Genomic DNA, 22,453 nt, shown 5'->3' on the forward strand with positions numbered 1-22,453 from the left:
TTGAATTTCTACAGTTTCGAGATCTCGATGCATTGCGTTTTCAAAGCTTCAAGCTCGACGAATCGAATTCCTAAAGTTCCGAATTCCTAATGCATAGAATTTTCGAAGCTTCGAGTTCTTAATGCATCGAATTCCCAAAGCTCTGAATTCTTAACGCATTGTATTCCTGCAGCTGCGAATTCTCAGTGCATGGAAGTTCCGAAGCTTCAAGTTCTCAACGTATCGAATTCCCAAAGCTCTGAATTCTTAACGCATTGTATTCCTACAGCTGCGAATTCCCAATGCATGGAATTTTCAAAGCTTCAAGTTCTCAACGTATCGAATTCCCAAAGCTCTGAATTCTTAACGCATTGTATTCCTGCAGCTGCGAATTCCCAATGCATGGAATTTTCAAAGCTTCAAGTTCTCAACGTATCGAATTCCCAAAGCTCTGAATTCTTAACGCATTGTATTCCTGCAGCTGCGAATTCTCAGTGCATGGAATTTTCGAAGCTTCAGGTTCTCAATGTATCGAATTCCCAAAGCTCTGAATTCTTAACGCAATGTATTTCTACAGCTGCGAATTCTCAGTGCATGGAATTTTCGAAGTTTCAAGTTCTCAACGCATCGAATTCCTAAAGCTCTGAATTCTTAACGCCTTGGATTCCTAAAGCTCCGAATTTTCTATGCATTGAATTCCAAAAGCTTCGAATTATAAACGTGTCGAGTTCCGAAAGCTTTGAATTCCCGACATTTCGAGTTCTCAACGCTTTGAATTCCTAAAGCTCGCATTCAATCTTTAAAGCTCCGAATTCCCACCAAATTGAATTCCGAAAAATTTTGAATTCTCTAGGCTCCAAGTTCTCCGCGTACTGGATTCCTAAAGTTTCGAATTTACAAAGCCAGCTACAGAATGAAAAAAGTTCGAAGTATCGTGACGAAACAGTGGTGATAGGTGATGAAAATTTCTCACGGCGGTTTAAGAGTGGCTAATTGGAAGTGCACGCCGCGACAATACGATCGATCGATAGAGGCACGGGCCTCGAATAAAGGTTCCAACAATGACTCACGGAACCTCGAGTTACAGAGACGCTCGATTCGATCTGTTACGACGTCCTTTACCAGATTGAGAACAGCCGAGGTTTGACAAGGGGCATTGAGTATGACCTTATCTTTCGTTACTATATTAATTAGGATCCTTTGTTCGTGCTCCGCGAGACTTTTTTTTAGCTTGGAAATATCGAGATTGATCGGTGAAGAGTGTTCTGAATTGAGGCTATGTGTGAGAGTGGTTTAAAGTAGAGAAGGTTAAAGTCACGATTTGATGAGAGTTGAGACACATTCGTCCAATGAATGCGATTTTGTACAGTTTTATACTTTCCATGTTGATTATTAATTATAACTGGTACTTTAGAATTGTATCGTAGAATTTTATACTCATGGCCAGTTAAAATTCACATATTCGTAGAATTTTGTAGCTGAAATATTTGTAATATTTTATTCACACGACCTTCTAGAATAACACTCATTATTTGAAATTGGGGCATTCCCACAAATCTATACGTTTTATATTATAATTCGTATATTTCTACAACTTTATATTTAATATACAGGGTGGTTGGTAACTGATGGTACAAGCGAAAAGGGGGTGATTCTACGCGAAAAAAGAAGTCGAAAATATAGAATAAAAATTTTTCGTTTGAGGCTTTGTTTTCGAGAAAATCGACTTTGAATTTTCGCTCGGTACGCGTGCGATACGTTATAACGGATCTCACTGTAGATCCTTGTTTCGATGGAAAAATTAAAAAAAAAATTAAAAAAAAATGTTTATTCTATATTTTCGACTTCTTTCTTCGCGTAGAATCACCCCTTTTCCGCTTGTATCGCCAGTTACCAACCACTCTGTATACAGTACTAACTAAAATCAGTATACAGTATACATATTAAAATAAAGAATAAAAGACCTTTTAATTTACCAGAGACATATTCTTGCGAATTCATACCTTCGCTCTCGATATCACGCGAATATTTAACATCTCTCGGCAAGAAAGAAATTCCAAGTTTTTCTGGAATCACCAAGAACCGATTAAAACGAACACGTAGCAGCACGTTTCAAGCGCAGAAAACATACCATAAACTCAGCCTTCAAACACTTTAAACAACTCGCTTCTTAATTGAAGCTCTCTGAAAGAACCGAAACTATTATCGCAAACCACGTGACAAAGTTTGCTTCAACCATACGTTGTACCATTCGTCACGGTGTTATTAAGATTTCTATAATTCGTTGGACGCGTGGGTGATCTTTCTTTACCCCATGGCGGATATTCTGAAGGGGCTCTAACGAGGCGCGGTCTTAACAAGGTTGAAAGGAAATTTAGTGCTCGCTGCACATACCGGTGCTCGTGCATGCAAACTATGGCCGTCTTGGCAATCCTCGCGAGATACAACCTCCGCCACGGTTGCCATCATTAGAAGGTAACTCGTTTTGCAACTCGTCGCGCTCATTTTCCTCTTTTTTTTTTCTTTCTTTCTTGCCTCGGTCGTTTCAGCATTTCCAGGTGTCTTTCGATCATAAGAAGTACACCGTGGCGCACGATCGAGTATTTCGTTATCAATGCAGGTCCCCTTGGCACATATAATGTAATTTCCAACGAGGAACTTCCTCTCGCGGCTTCTGCCGAGAAACCGGCGATCAGACTTCCGTTGTCCACTTCTTTCCTTTTTTTTTTCTTTTCACCTCGGTAGCTACTCGTTTCTAACGGTTTGATGGAACGGGACCCTGGCTCTCGTCTTCCGTAAATAAACTGGATTTTATTATTGGAATTATTTCTGGTATTTTGCGGCATGTTACGTAGGTTGAGGGTCAATTTGTTTGGATAAATATGTGTTTGTAATTTGTAACTTTCAGACGTCGATCAGTAACGTAGCAAGCGAAGCGGAAGATATCCGAATTTTACTTTCCTTCGACTTTCTCTTCAAAACTTTCTCGTCCGTTATCAGTCCCATAAACGCGAGTTATTTTTTGTAGCAATAGAAGTTTTTAACGTCATTTCCATCTTAAATCAACTTACACAAGTGTCTAATTACTATCTTGTTAATCTATATAATATTAGATTGAAACGATATAGCGTCATAAAATCAGCATCACCTGCTGTCCTCGGATCTACATAACTCAAAATGGGTTACGTTATATTTCAACAGACGTTACTAAAATATAGATAGTTTTTAAATATTGGTTAGTGAATACAAATATTTATTCATAAGTATTCCCTAACCAACGTTGTTCTTGTACCTATCGCGTATTTCACGCTTTGCACGAATAAAATAGTTCAGAAAGAAACCGGATATCTGAAGAGATACAAACGCGAAGAAGTGTGAACAGCAGGTTAATTCAAAAAACATCCAGTGTTTGAAGTTCAAACTTCGAATATATCGTTCGAATTAAACCATTGTTTAAATAAAAAAAAAAAAGAAGAAAGAGCGAGAGGAACAAAGAAGAACGTACGAGGAAAGGAAGATATTTCCCTTGTTAGATTTCGCTATGGGAAGAAGCCTGTAGTGGGAGAGGGCAACTTACAGCCGCTACGGGGGTTGTATATCTCCACTTGGAAATTCTGTAGCGCTCTTAACGAGGTGCCGCGCTACGCGAGTTTAGCGCTCGTGGCACGCACCATTGCGCCAAACGGCCCCCTATATAACCAGCCGCTTGTTTAACAATCATTATTTGCGAGATACCCGTTACAATCCGACACACCGGTATCGGGGACAGATCAGATCGAATCTCTTTGCGGCTCGATTCGACCGTATTGTGTTCCTCCCCGCGATCGATTCTCATGGACGACAGCCACGGTTCTGAGAGATCGCCCCCACATAAAACACCCTATACCTCGTTTTTCGGATGCGGTTCTCTGGTTTATAACGGTACGATTTGGTTTGCTTGATGGTTTAGCGGAGACAATTTTTTATATCGAAGCAATTTTCGGGGAATTTAAATAAATTTTATGATAGTTGCGAGACTGTAGGATTGAAGGGATGAGATTTCTTTTGGGAAACTACAGTTCCGTATGAGGGATTTTCCGGAAGATTGTTATCGAAATACACATGATGAGTCCTTAGATTTTTGATATAGAAATGTAGCGTAGGAAAAGTTAGTTTGTTAATTATTTTACGAACGTTGAATTATTCTACTTGCGAGAGATTCTGTCTTTCTCTTAAATACTCGAAATAAATATTTTATTCCTACGTAGATTCAAGTACTAAATTTCAAATTCGTTTAGAAATGCGAGAGACTTTTTAACTGCTGAATTACTTTTCCAAATCTGGAAGATCCTCAACCTAAACCAAAGCCTCCACTGTCTCTGCAAAAATCTTCTCAAGCTTTGGATACTTCTTTAAAATGCTTTGTACCACTTTTCTAAAAAATTTTCCAAAACACGCTGAAAGTCACAAAAGTCATCCGTCGCGTTATGTTCGGTGAAAACGTGTTTACGGTAGCCAGGTCTCCTTTATCCGACGACCTTCGTCCAGTATCGTTATTCTGACCGTCGTCGTCTGGACGACGATAATGGACGAAACAGACAGCGACGAACGAAACCGTCAAAGCGACCTGATTTTCACTCAATTACGCCGTGACGCCGACCGGATGTCGAATGAAAAAAAGAAGGAATTTGACGTCCGCTCGGTGCATCCGGCGCGGGGAACCCGTGACGCAATCGTACTCGAGAGCGAAAGGGAAAGGCTTAAGCGATGCACGATCGAATTTAACTTTGAAATCGATTTATGTATTTCTTACGAACCGAATAAGCTTGGTTCAAGCTTTAGTATTTTCCTACGTTATAACTGACATAGTTATTAGCAGCTAAGCTCTAGGAATTTTTATCTCTGTGGTAATTTGGAAGTTATTCGCTGTATCCGTCATTCCCCGTAATTTTTTAAAAGAAACCATGATGATGGGTTTCGCTATACTATCTAGGAGATCTGAGTTAAAATTGATAGCAGTCAGGTACAAATACGAACACAAATAATGAGGATGGAATAATTTCAATGGATCAGAAGTTTGTAGGATTCAGTTGTGTAGGATTACACGTAGTTTGTACTTGTATGGTGATGCATGGGAGGCATTCATATACTGGAAAGCATGCCCTTGATCGGACTGTCTAATTGCAACCTTCGTATCTCAATTATCCATTAGATATTACCACGAACTATTATAATTTCTTGCTGTAATTATATCGAATCCATTTCATCACACGTAAATTTGAAAAATATTTCGCTAAATAATCTAGCAAATGTTTTACCTTCTACCGAAAGCAACTAAATTTTAAATAAAATTGAATTATACTATATATAGTGAAACGTTGTTTATCAAGAATAATATTCTACTACTATAGAAAACTGACACGAATAGAAACACGTTAGGAAATTGAAAAGTTCGAAATGTTTCTCAACCGAATAATATAATAATTTTGAAGGCCAAAATAAATCTAGGAGAATTCGTTCGCCGACTTAGCTATTTAGTCGAAGCATCAACGAGTACCGGACACGATAAAAACCTTGTCGACTTCCTGTGCCACCCGCCTTCAAGCAAGGTCGCCTTATTACGTGTCAGATACTCCTATCTTACGGGCTAATCAACCTGCCAAGGCCACCCAAAGGGAATCGTTTCTCTTCGATGTAAATTAAAGAACTTCTCATCGTCTAGATCCCATAGAATTCGACCGAACAAAATCACCTGTTTCAAGCAATGATTTTCAACTCGATTTTCCAACAATCTTCACCGTCTTACTTATTGTCGCTTAGACTCGAGTTCAGAATAATTTTCCACTCTCAAATCTCCAAACTCTTAACCATCAAATTTTCTAAACTGTAAATTCTCGAATCCCCGAACACTATAACCTCCGAATTCTAAAATTTTCAAAAATTGTACTTTCCTAGATCATTCTGAACTGCGAACACTTTAATCCCCTAAGTCTCCAAATTGTCAAAGTTCTGAATCCCCGTAGCTTTAAATTCTCAAAGTTTCGAATTCTTAAATCACTGAATTTTGAAATCCTTCATTTCCCAGAGTTCTGAATTTTCAAGATTTCATACTTTCAAATCTTCAAATTCCACTAAGCTAGCAAATTCTTCGATTTTCAAGCCATCTGCATCTCCCTCCCCGTCTAAATTCCATAGTATTCGATCGAGCGAAACATTTTATTTCAAAAAACCATTCTTATTATTATCATTGAAACGATAGTCCCTATCTTATTATTATTATTACTATTATTACTATTATTATTATTATTATTATTATTATTATTATTATTATTATTATTATTATTATTATTATTATTATTATTATTATTATTAGTTAGACTCGAGTTGAGAGTAACTTTTCACCTGAAAATACTTGACTGTTGAGTCATGCCACTTACGTTGCATGGAGCTGTTCTTCTAGTAATTACAACGTCCTAAGGCAGTACTGTGGCAAGGAACTTACGGTAATAATTGATCATAAAGGTGTTACAGAGCAGCGTGATAATACGCTCGTCCAGCTGAAAGCAGAGTTTGTTTTCTCGAGGATAACTCTTCTGGAATTATAAGTCGAGATTGTGCAATGAAAAGTTGTACACATTAATAGTTTTAGCTCTTCTTTCCTTTGGCCAAGATTCTGGCATCCAGTTTAACGCAGGAGATATTTAATTAGAGAGCTCGGCAAATTCTAGTCGTCTATTGCATTAAATTTACCACGACGGCTTTTAAGACTTTTGCAACTTCTTTTTTTTTTTTTTTGGAAATTTATAAGCTAGAATTTTTACCTCTTCAGGATATGAACGTCTTTTATAATATAATTGATAATTCCTAATTCCTCGTATCTTCACTCAAGTCGCTATAATTTCACAAAAACGTTTCCTACTTCGAGACTATTTCCAATTATAAATATGAACTCTCAAACTATCGTTTCAGAAATTTCCACTTTAATCTAATTCCCCACATGTTCCGTCCCCGTAATACAATTCCTCGTATTTTCACATAAATCGCCATAATTTTATGAAACTCCTCCTTTGAATTGAAACTATCTCGATCAGAAATAAAAATTTTGAAGAAACCCTTTCACAAATTTCACCTCAGCTCAATTTTCCAAATTTGATGCCACTACGACAGTCAACTAAACTTTGAGTTAAACTGAATCCCTCAACGTTCTAACTTTCGTATTCTTAAATCTTCAGATCTCTACATTGTAAAATCATTGAAGTTTGAAGACCTTAATTCCCTACAGTTCTCATAATTCTTGAATCACTTTAATTTTTCGGAGTTTCGTAATTTCTTAAATCCTTAAATTTTCCAAATTTTCAGTCCCTACAGCTTAAAATTCGCAAACGTCTGAATTCCCAAATCACTCGGAAATTCTTAATTTCATAAATTCTAAATTTTCGAAATTCCGAGTTCCTACAGCTTTAAACTCTCAACGTTACGAATTTTTCTAAGTCACCGAACTCCGATGTCTGTTAATTTTCTAAATCTCTGAATTTTCAAAATTCCGAGTTCCCAAACTCGACTCTGAGGGCCTTAAATTTCCTAAATCTCCAAATTTTCGAAATTCCGAGTTCCTGCAGCTTCAAACTCTCAACGTTACGAATTTTTCTAAGTCATCGAACTCCGATGTCTGTTAATTTTCTAAATCTCTGAATTGTACAATTTTCCAATTGCCTTCTACGAACACAAACTCGTGAAAAATAGAAAAATAAAGAAAAGATCCACGTTAGAATCTGATCGCAGAGCACGTTGTCCCGTTGGGTCGCGACAACTGCACGCGACCGTGCGAGCGTAATGGAATAGTAATTGCCAGCGGGACGAACGGTAATCGCACGAAGTAACAGCCGGTCGTATTGTCAGGAAGACGAGACGAGATCTCCGGTATCGATGGCCAGAACTCTTCCTGGTATCGAGCGGCGACCGCCACAGGCGTACAGGCTACGAGAACGCGCGTTAACGCGTACGTACGCGGAGCGGATCGGTGGCGTGGCCGATCGTGGCACACGTGTGTTACCGATACCTTACGTGCATCCGTGTCTTTCCACGTGTGCATTAACCTGCTCGTGCGTGCGTGCTTGCGTCTATTTATACTATCGCATATGTTATAGTATACGTATAGCGGTTACACATGTATATATCGTAATTGGTGAATTGATAAAGAGAGGAGTTTCCTGAGTGACGGGTCGTCGTCGTCCTTTCTAGCTTCGAATATGTATAGATTGGCTGTTTCATGTGCTGCACGTGTTCATTAGATGGTTAAGCAGACACGAGATAAAATTAAATTTCAGTTACTAACAATTTTTTATCAATGTCTATTTCTCTAGACATTGGATATTTTTTAAAGCGCTACAAACTTTTGACCAGTTTCACACGTACGATCATTCACATTCGATCGAAAAGATTAATTTTAAGATAGAGAATTTATTGACTTGAAACCTACTTGTCATTAAAAAGTGTTACAAATATTTCGTAAAAAGAAGACGATTTTATTGATTATTCAAAGAAAATATTTTAGTGGCTTGAAATGAACGATTCGTTTAATATAATATATAGACGAAGGATATGATTTATTTTGACACCATGTTATTCATTAAGTGTCGATTATTGTACGTGTTTGATTTGTATATGCTTGATGGAAGGAACAGCATGAATTGACACGTAGAGTGAACGTAGAGGTAAGGAAGCAAGAATGGGAATGCATGAAGAAGAAATGGTAACTGACTGAGAAACCAAGAGGAACTATACTTGTAATTCTGATTCCTCTTTGCTTTCCATTTCGATCAAGTTGATCGAAAACTGATGTATCGTAGATACTTGCTTTGATAGTTAATGGCCATTGCAAAATGTAATTCTGTTTCTAATCAATAAATTAGCCGATCAATGTATTCGAGGTTACAATATCGCGTAAACGTTGTGTAACGTTGTTCAATAATATTCACAACGCAACACACCAGTTTCTGCTTAATCATCCAAGTCGATGCACTTTGCACGCGGATATGTACTTGCTCAAGTAGCTCTACTTAACAACCGCTAGGCTTTCTTATATAATATATAATAACTCGAGCAATCAATACCGTACTCGATATACATAAATAATGAAAATAATAAAATAAGTAATAAAAGAGATAAGTGTAACGATAAATAAATATGTAGAAAGTATACAAATTTCGAAATTTTGTTTATTTTCTAACGAGATTCGACTATTTATAATTTTATCCGAAAACTATAGCAGAAGAATAAGATAAATTAAATGTCCTATTTTTCACAAAGAAGCAATTTTAAAGTCCAGTACATTATCAATTAATTGCACGTTATCAAAATTGTCTCTTTATTTGGTTTTTCCATACCTTGCAAAATTTTTAAGATATTTCTCGCAATATTAAGATACTGCTTGTTTTTTTAATTATATCTTTGATCTTTTAATTATCTTAAATCTCTGTCAACGTATTTCTAATCTTATTTGTAAATCTCTGTCAACATTTATAGGAAACCTGCCATTCGACAGATTTTTCTTCTTTTCGATTACGTCATAGCAGAATCGTCCGGTTTAACCATGAAATAACATTAAAATAAAAATATATACTTATCGCGTTCTTCTGCTGTGCTTTTCGTTTGTATAAGCGCAAATCAGGCTAAAGATATCGATCGGAGGAGTCGAAGCTCGTAATCAACAAAGAAAATACTGCTTCATGTAGAATTAACGTGCAGGATGAAGGAATTGAATCTCGTAATGGGCGAATCGATGAATCTCATCGGTTGGTAAACGACTGCTCGTCCGCGTGTCGTGGAATTAAGATATCGATCTACTGAACCGAGCCTCGCGATTGGGGAATTGCCGAACGAAACTACCTGTTCGCAAAGTATAATATCGTCGTATAAAATCGATCCTTTTGCGTCTTTTTACCGCGTCGCACGTGTTCATTACGTGGTTGAATGATCATCAGCGAGGAAAAGTTACGACGATGCGTATGTTACTTCGTTTTAGTCGAACGATTAGGGGGAATGAGTGATAGGCGGTTCAGATATGAAGCAAGGAAGCTGACGTAAGGATATTTTACGCGGAAGATTGATGACGATCTCTCATCGAGTCTATATTTTTCTATTGTGTATAGTTAACGAAAAGACGTAGGATCTAAGGAAATTTCAAAAAATATTGTAGAAACTATTAAAAAAAATATGGTCCTAAAAAGATCCTCCTATCTCAATCACTGATTTTCCTATAAATAATTCCACAAGTAAGTATAATTTCCGTAATTTTGGAAGTCGAACGTTGCGCATATATTTCCGAAAGTGTATTTAAAAAAAAAAGAACCCGAAAGTAAGAAAGATGGACATTTTTAATAAAATACAGCAAATAGAAGGACCGTCGGATGCATGAAAAAGCTGCGATGCGATTAATCATAGCGGAAAAGGTGTGTAAAATCAAAGATTTCGTACGTGGTCGCACAGACACGTCCCTGGATCGGAATCTCGCGCAAGACAAGACGCGGTCGATTGCGTTAAAGCGTAAAAATAATGGATGTTTTGTGATCCATCCGCCCGTCCGTTCACTCAACCCGAAGCCTAGTTCCAACCTGGTGCGCCGGACACACCACCTCCGCCTTCGTCCTCTTCCTCTTCTATCGTCTGCTTCATTCCATCGAGCTTCGTTTCTTCGTACTGTACCTGACAGCCTGGAGCTCGGCTCGTAAGTAAAATAAGCGTTTCTATCCGTTGCGAGGGCGGCCACCGCCTGTCTGACGGTCCCGTTCAACGCGTACACGCAACGCGCGTCACTTTTGCAGAAGATACTTTTGATGAATTTGGAGAAAATTGGAATAATAAATTCTGGAAACTTATTGGCTTGCTGGTGATCAGGAAATTTGGATATTCGTCGTTTGAAAGAGAAGCTTTGAGGTTGCCGCTCTTTGTGTATTTTATTACTGTATTTTGTAGGATTCTATATTTATTAAGTTATTTTATTCGTTTTGAAATATTTGTGGTACGAGTATGTTTCCTAAGAGGTCGAAAGGAAAGTTTTTAGAAGCGAAGTTTCTCATGAAACGAATGTTCTGAAAAATCGCCGGTAGTAAAATTTAGCTGAGGATACGAAAAATATAGAAGATGGGTAGTCATAGTATAGCAAGATGTAGTCATATTTTAAATTATTGACGTTCCTCTTTATCTCTTTCTACCAGCTTTCTAGCCAATCTCATCCCTTTTGAAATGAAATTGATGGAAGCTGCGCGAAGATTTCTTCATTTTTAACCAGCTGGTACGTTCAGTGGTTTTCACCGACGATTTCGATTGGTTCTCTTTAAAAAGAGATATTTCTGAACATTACCGAAACACGTATAGATATATGTGCAAAATTCTCATTGGAAACATTATACAGATTCTCGATAAAAAAAAAAAATACCGCGAAGGAGACCTAAAAAAGAATACTTTTCACCGTCGTATTCATTAAAAGCTCCTCTCTTCGATCATCATCATCGCCAGAGGAGACTCGATGATCGATCGAAACTTATCATTACGCTGCGTTCGGTGGCGTTCAAAGTAGAAAGGAATTCGAGGCGAACAGTAGCTAAAGAATGAAAAGGAAGAAAAAGAAAAGAAGCTGTGGAAAGAAATCTCGATCAGATAGATAGATAGCCACGATCTATGCAACACCTATGCGGAACAATCGCGGCTCTGGTGGGGCAAAAATAGGCACAGTGACAGCTTTCTTCTCGCGTGATAAATTTACGAGAGACATATAATGCGTCGGAATGGCTGCCTAACTGCACGTATTTCTGCCGCGTCCAAGCTCCACGGCAGCTTGCTTGGAAACTCGACACCTTTGTTAGATTCGTCGTTGTCTTTATAAACTTCTCTTCAGAAGTCCAAAGGCCTGCGTGATTCGCGCGAGTTTCCAAGTCGCGATCATCAACGCTAGCGCGTCGTTGTTACATCATTCGCGGCTTGTTTTCTAATTTGTCGAGCACTGAATCAACGTAATCGCGGAACAGTTTCATGTCAGACGTTAAAATACCAGTGGAAGAATATTTTGTAGATTGCGGCATACGAATGATCTTTCTTCTTCTAATTTGCGATATTATATCCTTTTCGTCACTCGGTTCGAAATTCTCGCAAAGGATTCTAGAAATTCAATTCTATATTTCGTGTAATAGTTTCGATTATTAGTTTAGACTTTAGGCTATTTATTTCACTAATCGTATTAATTATTCAGAAAACCTCGAAACTTTTTTAGCCTTCTAGAATAAAAAAAAAATCCTTATATTATATTTTATATATTCTTTTTATATTCTTCTCAAGATGTCTCCGTTGCATGAAACAATTTTTCGTTAAGCCAAATATTCGAAACCTCTTTCAATGAGCGATTTAGGTAACATTGTCGGGAGAAAGTGCGCAAATACAGTCCAATATTTCGCAAACATTAAATGTCACGGTGAAGTATATTTCAATCTATCGTGGCTACCAGGGTAGAATATGTAAAATTCGGATGGCAATCAACGTGTCGATTGATTCACCGATTACTTCACGTAGCAGCCATTCCGCCGCAATTCGATTAAGTAAGAACTGAGCCCGGGGACAGAGAGAAACGCACAGAGCGGCGTTCCCGTTCCCATGAGCGACACAGCATCCGGCGATCCAATAAATCCCAGAATAATAGAAACAGTCGATAGAGCGGAGTCGATATCCTTCCTGGTGCCGCAGGAAACGATCGCGGGCCGTCGGTCTGCTCTCGAAGTCGGTCATCATCGCCGGCGAATCCAGTTACTTCTCGCGCGCCGACCACCAATCGATTCGTCTCCGTCGGGCATAACCGATCCGTCGATATATCGGTCTTTCCTGCGTTTAGACACATTCGTGAACGCTTCACCTGCGTGCACACCTGGTCGCCTCCGATACCTCTTTTTAGGTATCCCCTCTATGACTGTCGGTACCCTTTGATACTTAAATTTCAATTGTTTACAATCGTACTCGTTTCCTTTTATTTCCTTATTTTTCTGTATTTTATTTTATCTTATTTAGATTAGGGAGGATCGTGAGAAATTTAGTTTGTGAAGATGTATGATATTTTTGGTTCACAAGATTTTTCTGTGTAATTTTACGTTCATTCTATGGACTACATAACGCAGGATGATATTCAACTTTTTAGATCATTTCGACAGAATCGTACGTTTCTGAGAAGATGTCTGAAATTCAGGGAACAATCGTTCGATTATATAATATTTCTCGTTTTAATCGTATGCCAAGGATTTTTTTGAAAAAGTTAGAAGCTTTCCTTGCGGTCAAAATATCAAACTGCACCGGGATTAAACACGTGTATCAAAGACTCGAGGATCGCAAACGAGTTTAGGATACTCTTTGTTTCTCAGAAAATAGAAATTTGCTTGTAGCAAATTCGGTTCGCGAAGGTTCGTTTACGATGTGCAGGAATCGTCGAGTGGAAAATGTTCCCACGGAAGTGAGATCTACGTTCCACTGATCTGTTATAATATAATCGATTTGAATGTAGCTTATTTGGAATTATCGCAGGCTAGGATTTTGTATCGGATCGCGTAGGTTTAGTCACGGTCTGACGCGATTTGCTTGTTAATCGTCACGCAGAGATGTGGTAATTTCATGGGAAAGAAGTTTTTAGGATTTATCTGTGACAGGTACTGTTATTCCACTTCTATATCCACTATTTCTCTGTGCAAGAAAAGAAATTCGCAGCCTATTCCAGTTCGTTTCTAATCGTGTCTTACACGCTTGCCCAATTTGCTCCATTTTTAAATTTCTCTCGTCACGATTCGACACAGTTCGCTGTTTTTCTCGTCCCGAACTTCGATCCATTTTGATGATAAAACCATCGAATAAATAAATAACGATAAATCTGAAAATAAACTCGAAAGATAATATTTATAACATCGTCGCATTTTTATATCCCTCAAGGCATGTGCCGGATCAATATAATTTCTGAGTCATTACTTCGTTCCCTAATCGATCTCTTCCAAACGATTTCGCGTAAACGGAACGGTACCTTGAATCGATCGATCGATATTAGCTTCCAATTCACAAGGCGGGACGATCGTGAAGAAGGGACGAGGGGAGAGGAATGGAAGGTGAGAAAACCTTTGAATGGAGAGGAGAGGTGGACGAGCACAAAAAGTAACAGAGGCCTGCGGTGGACGACTTTCCTATGAAGCTCAGGGTGGAGGACGCGGGGCAGGATGTGCCAGGACCAATCAATTGTACACGCCGGTCTCCTTCTTCTTTCCCCCTCCACCTCGATTTCCTAACTTTTTTTCATCTTTTTCTCGCGGCTCCTTCCATCGAAACGTCAAGCGAACGAAGCCTTTGTTTTTGATCGTCGTCGGTTATTGTCAGAGCTGGCGTAAGGAATTTTCGCGGATGCGAGAAGATTTTAGTACGAGTTTTGTACTTTAAGACACGATGTTGAGATGGTAGGAAGTAACTGCTTGTGAATTATATAGTGGCTTTCTGTTTCTGAGCTGGGTGCAACAGTGTTGGGCGTGGGTGGATGAAACGAGAGTCGCCGGTGGAAACGAAAGGATCTTGATGCGTAGGCACAGGTGTTTTAATGCTTTCAAAACGTGACCTTGCGGAGTAGAGATTTGCGAGGCAGAGGGAAATTCCTATAATGTATCCTTTGCTTCGAGATTTTCTTACCCAACTGGAGATACTTTACAAAGTGCACTATGGAAAAACCAACAGTTTTTTATCTGCCACGAACTTGTAACAAACTCGTACATTATATTTCGAAATTGTAATTTCAATTCTTGAAAAAGAAATAAAAAATGTTTCAACCAAACTACCGCTCTGTTCAACCTCATCTCTAGAATCCTCTCTATCTTTACTTGAACCATTAACCATAGCCTACGCTTTTCTTTCGAAATCTACGCCAATTCTCTATCACGTGCAAAAATAACGGAAACCCAAACCCAAAACTTATCTTCGCATGATCAACCGAACAGAACCTGCGTCGACGTCTCGGCCTATGCCAACCGTAAAACTCCGCACTCACCACCGTTCCAACCAAAGAAGAAATCCTTACTGAGAAATTCTCTGTGTGTTCTACTGCAAAAATAAGAAAGAACGACTTCCAATGCAATATTGCGTTCCCTTGCATCATCGACAGCACAGTCCATTTTTCTAATCATGGATTACGATCGCGATCCAGGAAGGTCAAGAGAAGCGTGCCAATCGAAAGTGTTTCGTATGCCAAGTCAGTATGCGGCCGAACCCGTCGTTTCCTAGCCTGGAAGATCGTGAAAGTGTAAGAAACTGCGTTGCAGATCCACCGCGTGCCGTTTATCGGCCAGGCATCGATAAAAATGCAAGGTGGCACGCGGCCTGGACCTTCACTGCCTGTGCAAGCGGCACGGTGGGCGGACTAGCAACGACCAAGGCGACTGAACTGAACTGGACTAGCGAGATACAACGGGTTCCGATTCCTTCAGGCGCCACGCAACCAACGGAGAAACTGTTTCCTGCGATCGATCGTTGCGCCAATTGTCACCTGATCGTGGCCCGGCGATCATATTCCGATTTTAACGATTGCGGTTTGCTGAAAATTTCCGAGTTTCGCGTTCCGAGGTTGATCTTGGAGTGTTGAAAGGATTTTGCAATTCATTCGGTCAAGGGTTGGTGATTTGATTTGGCGGAGTTTAAGTAGAAACTGTTGCATCTGCACTACTTCGTAGACTAAGAAAACTGAGTTTGAGATTGACGAAGTTCGATATTATTGCGCGAAGAAGCTAAAAGAATTGAATGTTTGTTGAAGAACTTTCTAAGCAGAATTGCATTGTGACGCGTTTGTATTCTTTGTACTAATGAAATATACGTGGATTGATTAACTGCGTTTGTTTGAGAGATGAAGTTAGAACGGTTTAGAAGCAGCACGATTGGAAATATCTTGGAGCTTAGTAAACGATTAAGAAATTTTTAATCGTGACTTTACGAGTTCTGATGGAAATTTGCGAATTTTAGTTGTAGACAAAATTTCCATCTTCGGTAACGTGAACATTTAGAGGTTGCAATTTTATACTGATTTTACTCGAAGCTTCACGAGTTCTGAGAAAGGTGGACAAGGTTCTGTGAATCGTCGAATATGAACAGTAAGAGAAATGGTGTGATGATCAGCAAAAATATATTATGGTAACTACCTTTTTTTACGAATATAATATAAGAAGAATATATTAATAAGTATATTTAAGTGCCGTGGTGATTAATTATCAAGATGGTATATTAATCTTGTGCTCAAACTAAAGAGATAAAATCTACCGCCTGCTCTAAGCTAAAGACGAATGAATCGATGTACGGTGACTTAATTAGACAAAATTAAGAGCAGTCGATTCTCATTTAGAATCCTCTATCTAACCGAACGGAATGAGAATGTTGCATGCATCGAATGTCTTTTCGCTGGCGAGAAACTGGTATTCAAAGTGGACGGGATGGAAAATAGAGGAAGAAGAAACAGACGCAACCGGTCCTTTTTCTAGGCGGGAAAAACTCAGTAGGAAGTCCGCGATATTACAGTTAGCCACGTGTATAATCTACCGATTATCCACCTGATCCCAAGCCTGATCGAACCATTGTATTCGATCGGTCGAAATCTCGTCGACTACAATGAATTTCTGTTTCGTAGCCTTACCGTTAATGCACGCGAATCGATAAAAAACAAACATGGCAAAAATCCATGTCACGATGTCCGTTTCACCGTGACCAGGAAACAGTAGCAGATATCCTACGTAAAATAATCTTTAATCCGAAATAAAAAATATTATTTCTTGTAAAAATATCGTGTTTTCACTTTGGACAATTTTGCTCCTCCGATTTTCACGAAACAACGAAATAACGATGCTAAAGTTTAAAAATTCGTACATTTCTCATGTTTTAAGGCGTTAAAACACGTTTAACGATTGTCTTTTCTTAACAATTATCTATTTGCGTTAGTTATGTAAGAGCGAGATTCTTTCATTATTTTCGAAGATCTTTCAGATTCTTGACACGAGTCTATGGCACTCTACTTGGCTATAATAATCATTGAAGATTCGAATAGATCGAAACATACAGAATGTTTGCTCGTCGTAGTAAAATTATTTTCGACCGTACATAGAAATAATTCTAGATATTTCCGGTAAGATGTACAATTTTAATCCGGATATACTAATCGTTTCAGTGGAAACAAAGTCGTCCGACACGATGTTTCCCGTAAACGTTAACAGGAACGCGACATATATTACACATACATATGCAATTAAGGTTTCTTCTTCATTCTCGATGACGAGGGTAAACGAAAGCCTTTTTTGTTTCATAAACTGGCTAATCAGTGAACGATATAAAGACGCGCAATAATTGAATAACAGCTATAACAGGAGAATAAAAAGAATCGAGCAGAGGATTTTTAATTTACGCCTTTGGATTCCTCGTTTGCTAGAATCGTGTGCAAAGAATATTCGATTGGATGCATGAAACAATTTAACGGGTAGAACGAAGATAATGCCAGGTTGTCGTTAGCCTGACTTTTTCCATAGTTAATTTTACGTTGAGATGCTTTTTACAGCACATCAGGGATGGTCGTATTACGTTGAACGTGTGTACTGTAGTTTGTTTAAGGTTTACAGAAGATACAGAAAGATCGTATAATTGCACGAAATGACAGCGAGTAGGTTACAACGTGGAGTTGCACGAGTTTGCCTTGGACGACCTTTCATTACTGATCGTTAAAATCGTCTAAACGATCACCGTGCGGCCGACGATGAAAAACTGTACCGTTCCGTTAAAAGATATGAGGGTGGCCTTGAAATCTGGCGTACGCCTTCATTAGCATAGAAATCTGTATTGTTTCCTGTGTACCTGAGTGTTTCTGCAATTATCACGTACACAATATATCACAATATACAATGCGATCGTAAAACAGTGTCCTGCGTTCGTTATCATGAAAAACTTTTCCAAGCATGAAAACGTATCGTATGAAATTGTACGTTATACAGCAGAACCTGGTGTATCCGAACAGGTTTGGACACAAGGCAGTTACAATTGTATTCTCCTTTTTTGACACATAAATTAATTTGTATAAAAACAAAAGATATATTAATATACTCGCTATAAGAATATGTGTTTGTGTTGTAGATTCGTATTGCGAAATTACGCTTGATCGTAGTTCGGCGAATTAAATCGATATTAACTTGTCGATATAAATAAAGTTTTACCGTATATGAAATTAACAGAACGATACTTTTAAAAAGTTGAAACGTAGAGGCGACGAGCTTGAAATGCTAAAAATCTTGACCTACGCCACTGTGATTTTCAGCTGAAGATTCGCGGAAGGGAAACTCGCCCGTACGTGTACGAACTGTAGAGCGGAAAGCGCGATTTGGCGGCAGGTATCGAAACGAATCGCGTCGCCCCGGCTCTTTCATTTCTCTTCGTGGCAGATACGTGGCCCCGTCGCGTCGGTTCCACGAGACAAGCGCATAGATGCGACGATCGTGCTTGAAGATAGAAAAGTTGCATAGCTGGTCGAGGGGCTCGGGAAACGGGTCGCGATTCGTTGCGTGCAGAAACGGTCTGGCGCGGACCGCATTAGAATACGTATTCCAATCTGTATCGAACGTTCCGCGTTACTCATATCGCGCGGCTGTAAACGCGTGGGCTATGCCGTATGCTATTTAGTAATTTTCATAACGGCCACAGATATCGTTCCTTGGATGAAAAAAAAAAAAAAAAAAAGAATGGAAAGTGTATCTACGTACCAGGTGTCGAGAAGTGATCACGCAGCGGAGGCTGTTTCTATGAATATCAATACGATTTTTCAACGATAAAACACACTATAGGAATTTTACGGTGGTATTGTGAAGGCTGACACGATTTTATTACACGACTGTATAGCAGATATTGTTTTTCAGATAAAAGATGTCGATACGTACGACTTATACTAAAAACGAAAGTTTTTAGCACTGCGACTATCATCATATATCATATACGTGGATAATAATAATTGAAGCAAGAAAAATGAATAGACAAATCATTTTTCTATCTTACAATTACTAGAAGTTATGGTTCATTTTTCCAATAGCATTTCTTAGGAATCGTAGAATCAAACGTCTGGAATCCATCGTTTTAAATCGCCAAGGTATTGTGTAAGTTTATTGTGTTTGTAGCTGCTTACGAAGCTTCCATGCTTTTTAAATGGCAATTTGATTTTATATTCGAGATTTTATTCACGTAAGGAAAAATATCCCAAATATTTTGTTACTTGAAAACACATCATCGTTATTCGACAGAAATAAAACACAGTCGCTTTAAGAAAAAATATTCAATACTAGGTGTCCTAATGTATTTATAGCCGATAACGTAATATGGTTGCCATTTTATCTTTTTATACCAACGATGCACTCATCTGTAATTACCCTAAGAAAATCGTTCCTAGTCATTTTTATTTTGTTTGTTATCCTCGATCCTAATTTTTTCTGCGCTCCTTTTATACGCGTTTCGGTTCACCTTGAGCCCGTGAAAAGGTAGAAATTCGCAGCCGAAGCTTGTTCCGTGACGTCTCTCGCGGTTTCGAGAGACGTCTACTCTGGTTCAGTGAGCAAAAAGTCAATATTAATTTCCGGTAGCTCTGATGGATTTGTCATAGTTCCACCTCCGGTCACGAACGCCTCGTAAACGGCTCGCCTCGTCCCTCCTCTGTTCGATAAATGGGTGACTGGACCGGCCATTACTGAACGAGATCGCTGGTTCGATCTACGATCGACTTTGTAATTATTTAGATCGCCTGATCGATTTACTATCCAGCCTTTGATACCGTTTTTCTTGTTTTACGAGGTTTGAACTAGTTCGAGATGGATATCCGTGGGATTTCTTGTTGGAGATTTGGTTTAAAAGATTGAGATCGCTGGACGTTAAGTGTTTGAGAGTACAGTATGGTTTGAAAGGAAACTGACTTCCAGATGGAAGTTTCTTGAACAGAAATACCGTTATCGGTTAATTAATCCTTTTGTAGCATAAACAGCATTTGATATTTTATCGCAAGAGTTTTCGTAAACGTTTTCGTAACCAATAATATATCTGTTGGAAGATGGAGATCGGCAAGTACAGTACGGCTTGAAAATAATTGTGACTTCGATCGAAAGTGGGAGGGTGAGGTATCGAGATCGAGCGACTAATCGAGCGTATCAAGTTGCATTAGTTATTGTTCCATTAGACGGAACTCGTTCTCCAAGCAAGCGTTTGCTCTCCGAAACGATAAGTGACATGTCAGGAACGACGTTGGTTTTGCTAATTTGACTTTCGCTCGCACCCGTGTTACGTGCCTGTTTAACGGGTTATTAGTCCGCTGCGATTGCACCGGCGCGTTCGCGTTACCGCTGAATTCTAACATTCAGGGAAACAGATATTTAAGATAACTTTCGAATCTTTCCCTTACCGATATTGTTATTTTAAAACGAAGTTACGAAAATCGTTGCATAGATTGTTCTACCACTTACCGAAGAGTCCATACTAGCAGATCTTGGACGAAACACTCACTTTCTCTCTTCTCTCATTGTGTCTAAGGTATAAGTCTGTTAAGTGAGCCTTACTGAAGAGTCCATACTAGCAGATTGTTTTACCAAATAGTAAAGGAACGAAGACAAACAAGTTAGCCTTTATAAAAGCAATTTAAGATTATTATTGTGAAAATTATACTATTATTTATCCATACACTAATGAAACAAGGAGGAGACGAATTATTTCTCAATATAAGATCAGAATATACAGTTTCTTGTAATTTATCAAATAATCAAGAAGAAAATACAAAAGAATCCGAATTATCTCTCGAATATAAAAAATAATAGATTTTCTACACAATAAAGTTACTAACAATAATTCACAATAATCGATTGAGTAACACATTCGGAATCATTGCGCGTGTCACCGATGACAAACGACGGACGAAGTGTGATACCTACATTACCTGCATGAGAACATAAATCTTCTCATATTTTCACCAGGAAGAATCTTGTCTAGCACAACGTTTAAAATCCAAAAACGATGCGTACAATCTCAACGAGTTCGACCAGTCTCCACCCTTCCGTGTACTTAGAAAGCCATTACTCAAGAAATTCCAAGCCGTCCGGCAAATTCAACCGATCCAACGGTAGATCCCTATCCGTGATCCTCTAGCTACCGTGGATCTCAGCTTGCCTCTGTCCACTAAGAAAAAGATCAAGCAGAGCCGAGTTCTCGATGAAGATAGAAACGTTCGGGGTCAAGGAATCGGCAGATGAACCAGCAGATAATCACGGAACCGGCGTTTATATAGAATGTAGATGTAATCACCGGGCTCGCAGCACTCGAAACAGAGGAGACTCTCTCGAACGCAACCCAGGTTCTGTATCTCTCTCTTTCTCTTTCTTTGGGAAACGAGAGGCCAGATGTTGATCCTTGCCAACGTTGGTGGGATGCAGCTTGGTACCTGTTACCTGCTACCTAGCGTTGCACGATGGGGGATGAGAACGAAACCACTCATGGGATTAGAGCGTGCCACGTGCCACTACTTCTACAGGTGGCTCTTTAAAACTCACTTATCCGCCTCCTTCTCCGAGTCACTCCCTCGCACGCGTCTCTATCCCTTGTGGCGTGCGTTTGCAACGAGAAAAATTGACAGGTATCGGTCAGGAAGATTAATCCTTTGTCGTTGGACCGCCACGGAGGAGGCGCTCGAACTTTGTCTTCGATGTCGAATGACACAGCCAGTGTGACTGCGGTGAATATTTACGTTCGCTTCGACCAGAGTTGGTAGTAGCAGTAGAAAAATATATCTACAAAGGGTTAAAGAATGGATGTTTCGGTCATTTTTGGAAGCTTACGTGCAGTAACATCGAGGAAAATTAGGGATCCCGCGTTTCTTGAGTTCTTCTGTTAGCGACGAAGAAATTGAAAGGAATTTCATTTGTCTAAACTTGTTAGACGACGAACAGTTCCCGTAACAGGATATCGTCTACGTTTATTATATTTCCTCTCTGTGTAGAATGTTTCATTCGACTAATAAGAGTTGACGTTCGGATAAGTGGGGAAATCTATTTACTCCAATAAAAATTTCGCTGCAATAAGTAAACTTCTACTTTGCAACGGTATTTATAAAATTGGCAATCGACGGAACGCTACTTGAGCCGACAGTTTTCCGACTCGTAGACGTGTGGGCCCCTGTAACGCAAAAAAGTAAATCGATCGGCTGAGAGATCTCGTAAGTCGATCCGCTCAAACGAGCCAAAAAAGAGGAACCAGTGGAAAAATCGTTTGATCCAATTTACCCTTTCTCGCAGAAAATTCATTGCTTCTTACTTAGAGGCGTGCAAACCATTAGAATTCCAGAAAAAACACCAAGAAACGGGCGTCGGTATAAACAGGTTCCCCGCAAGGTTCGCGTTTTTACGTAATCGAAAAATCGACAGGAAACCTAATTAAGCGGTATGCAATC

General features: G+C 39.1%; 1 protein-coding gene across 8 annotated transcripts in view; it reads left to right on the forward strand.

Annotated features, from left to right (window-relative positions):
* Positions 1-22,453, forward strand: part of sv (paired box protein shaven) — a 203,053-nt gene that overhangs the window by 18,599 nt on the left and 162,001 nt on the right. The window lies entirely within an intron of this gene.

This window comes from Bombus vancouverensis, chromosome 8 (genome assembly GCF_051014615.1).
Source record: "Bombus vancouverensis nearcticus chromosome 8, iyBomVanc1_principal, whole genome shotgun sequence".
Lineage (NCBI taxonomy): Eukaryota > Metazoa > Arthropoda > Insecta > Hymenoptera > Apidae > Bombus > Bombus vancouverensis.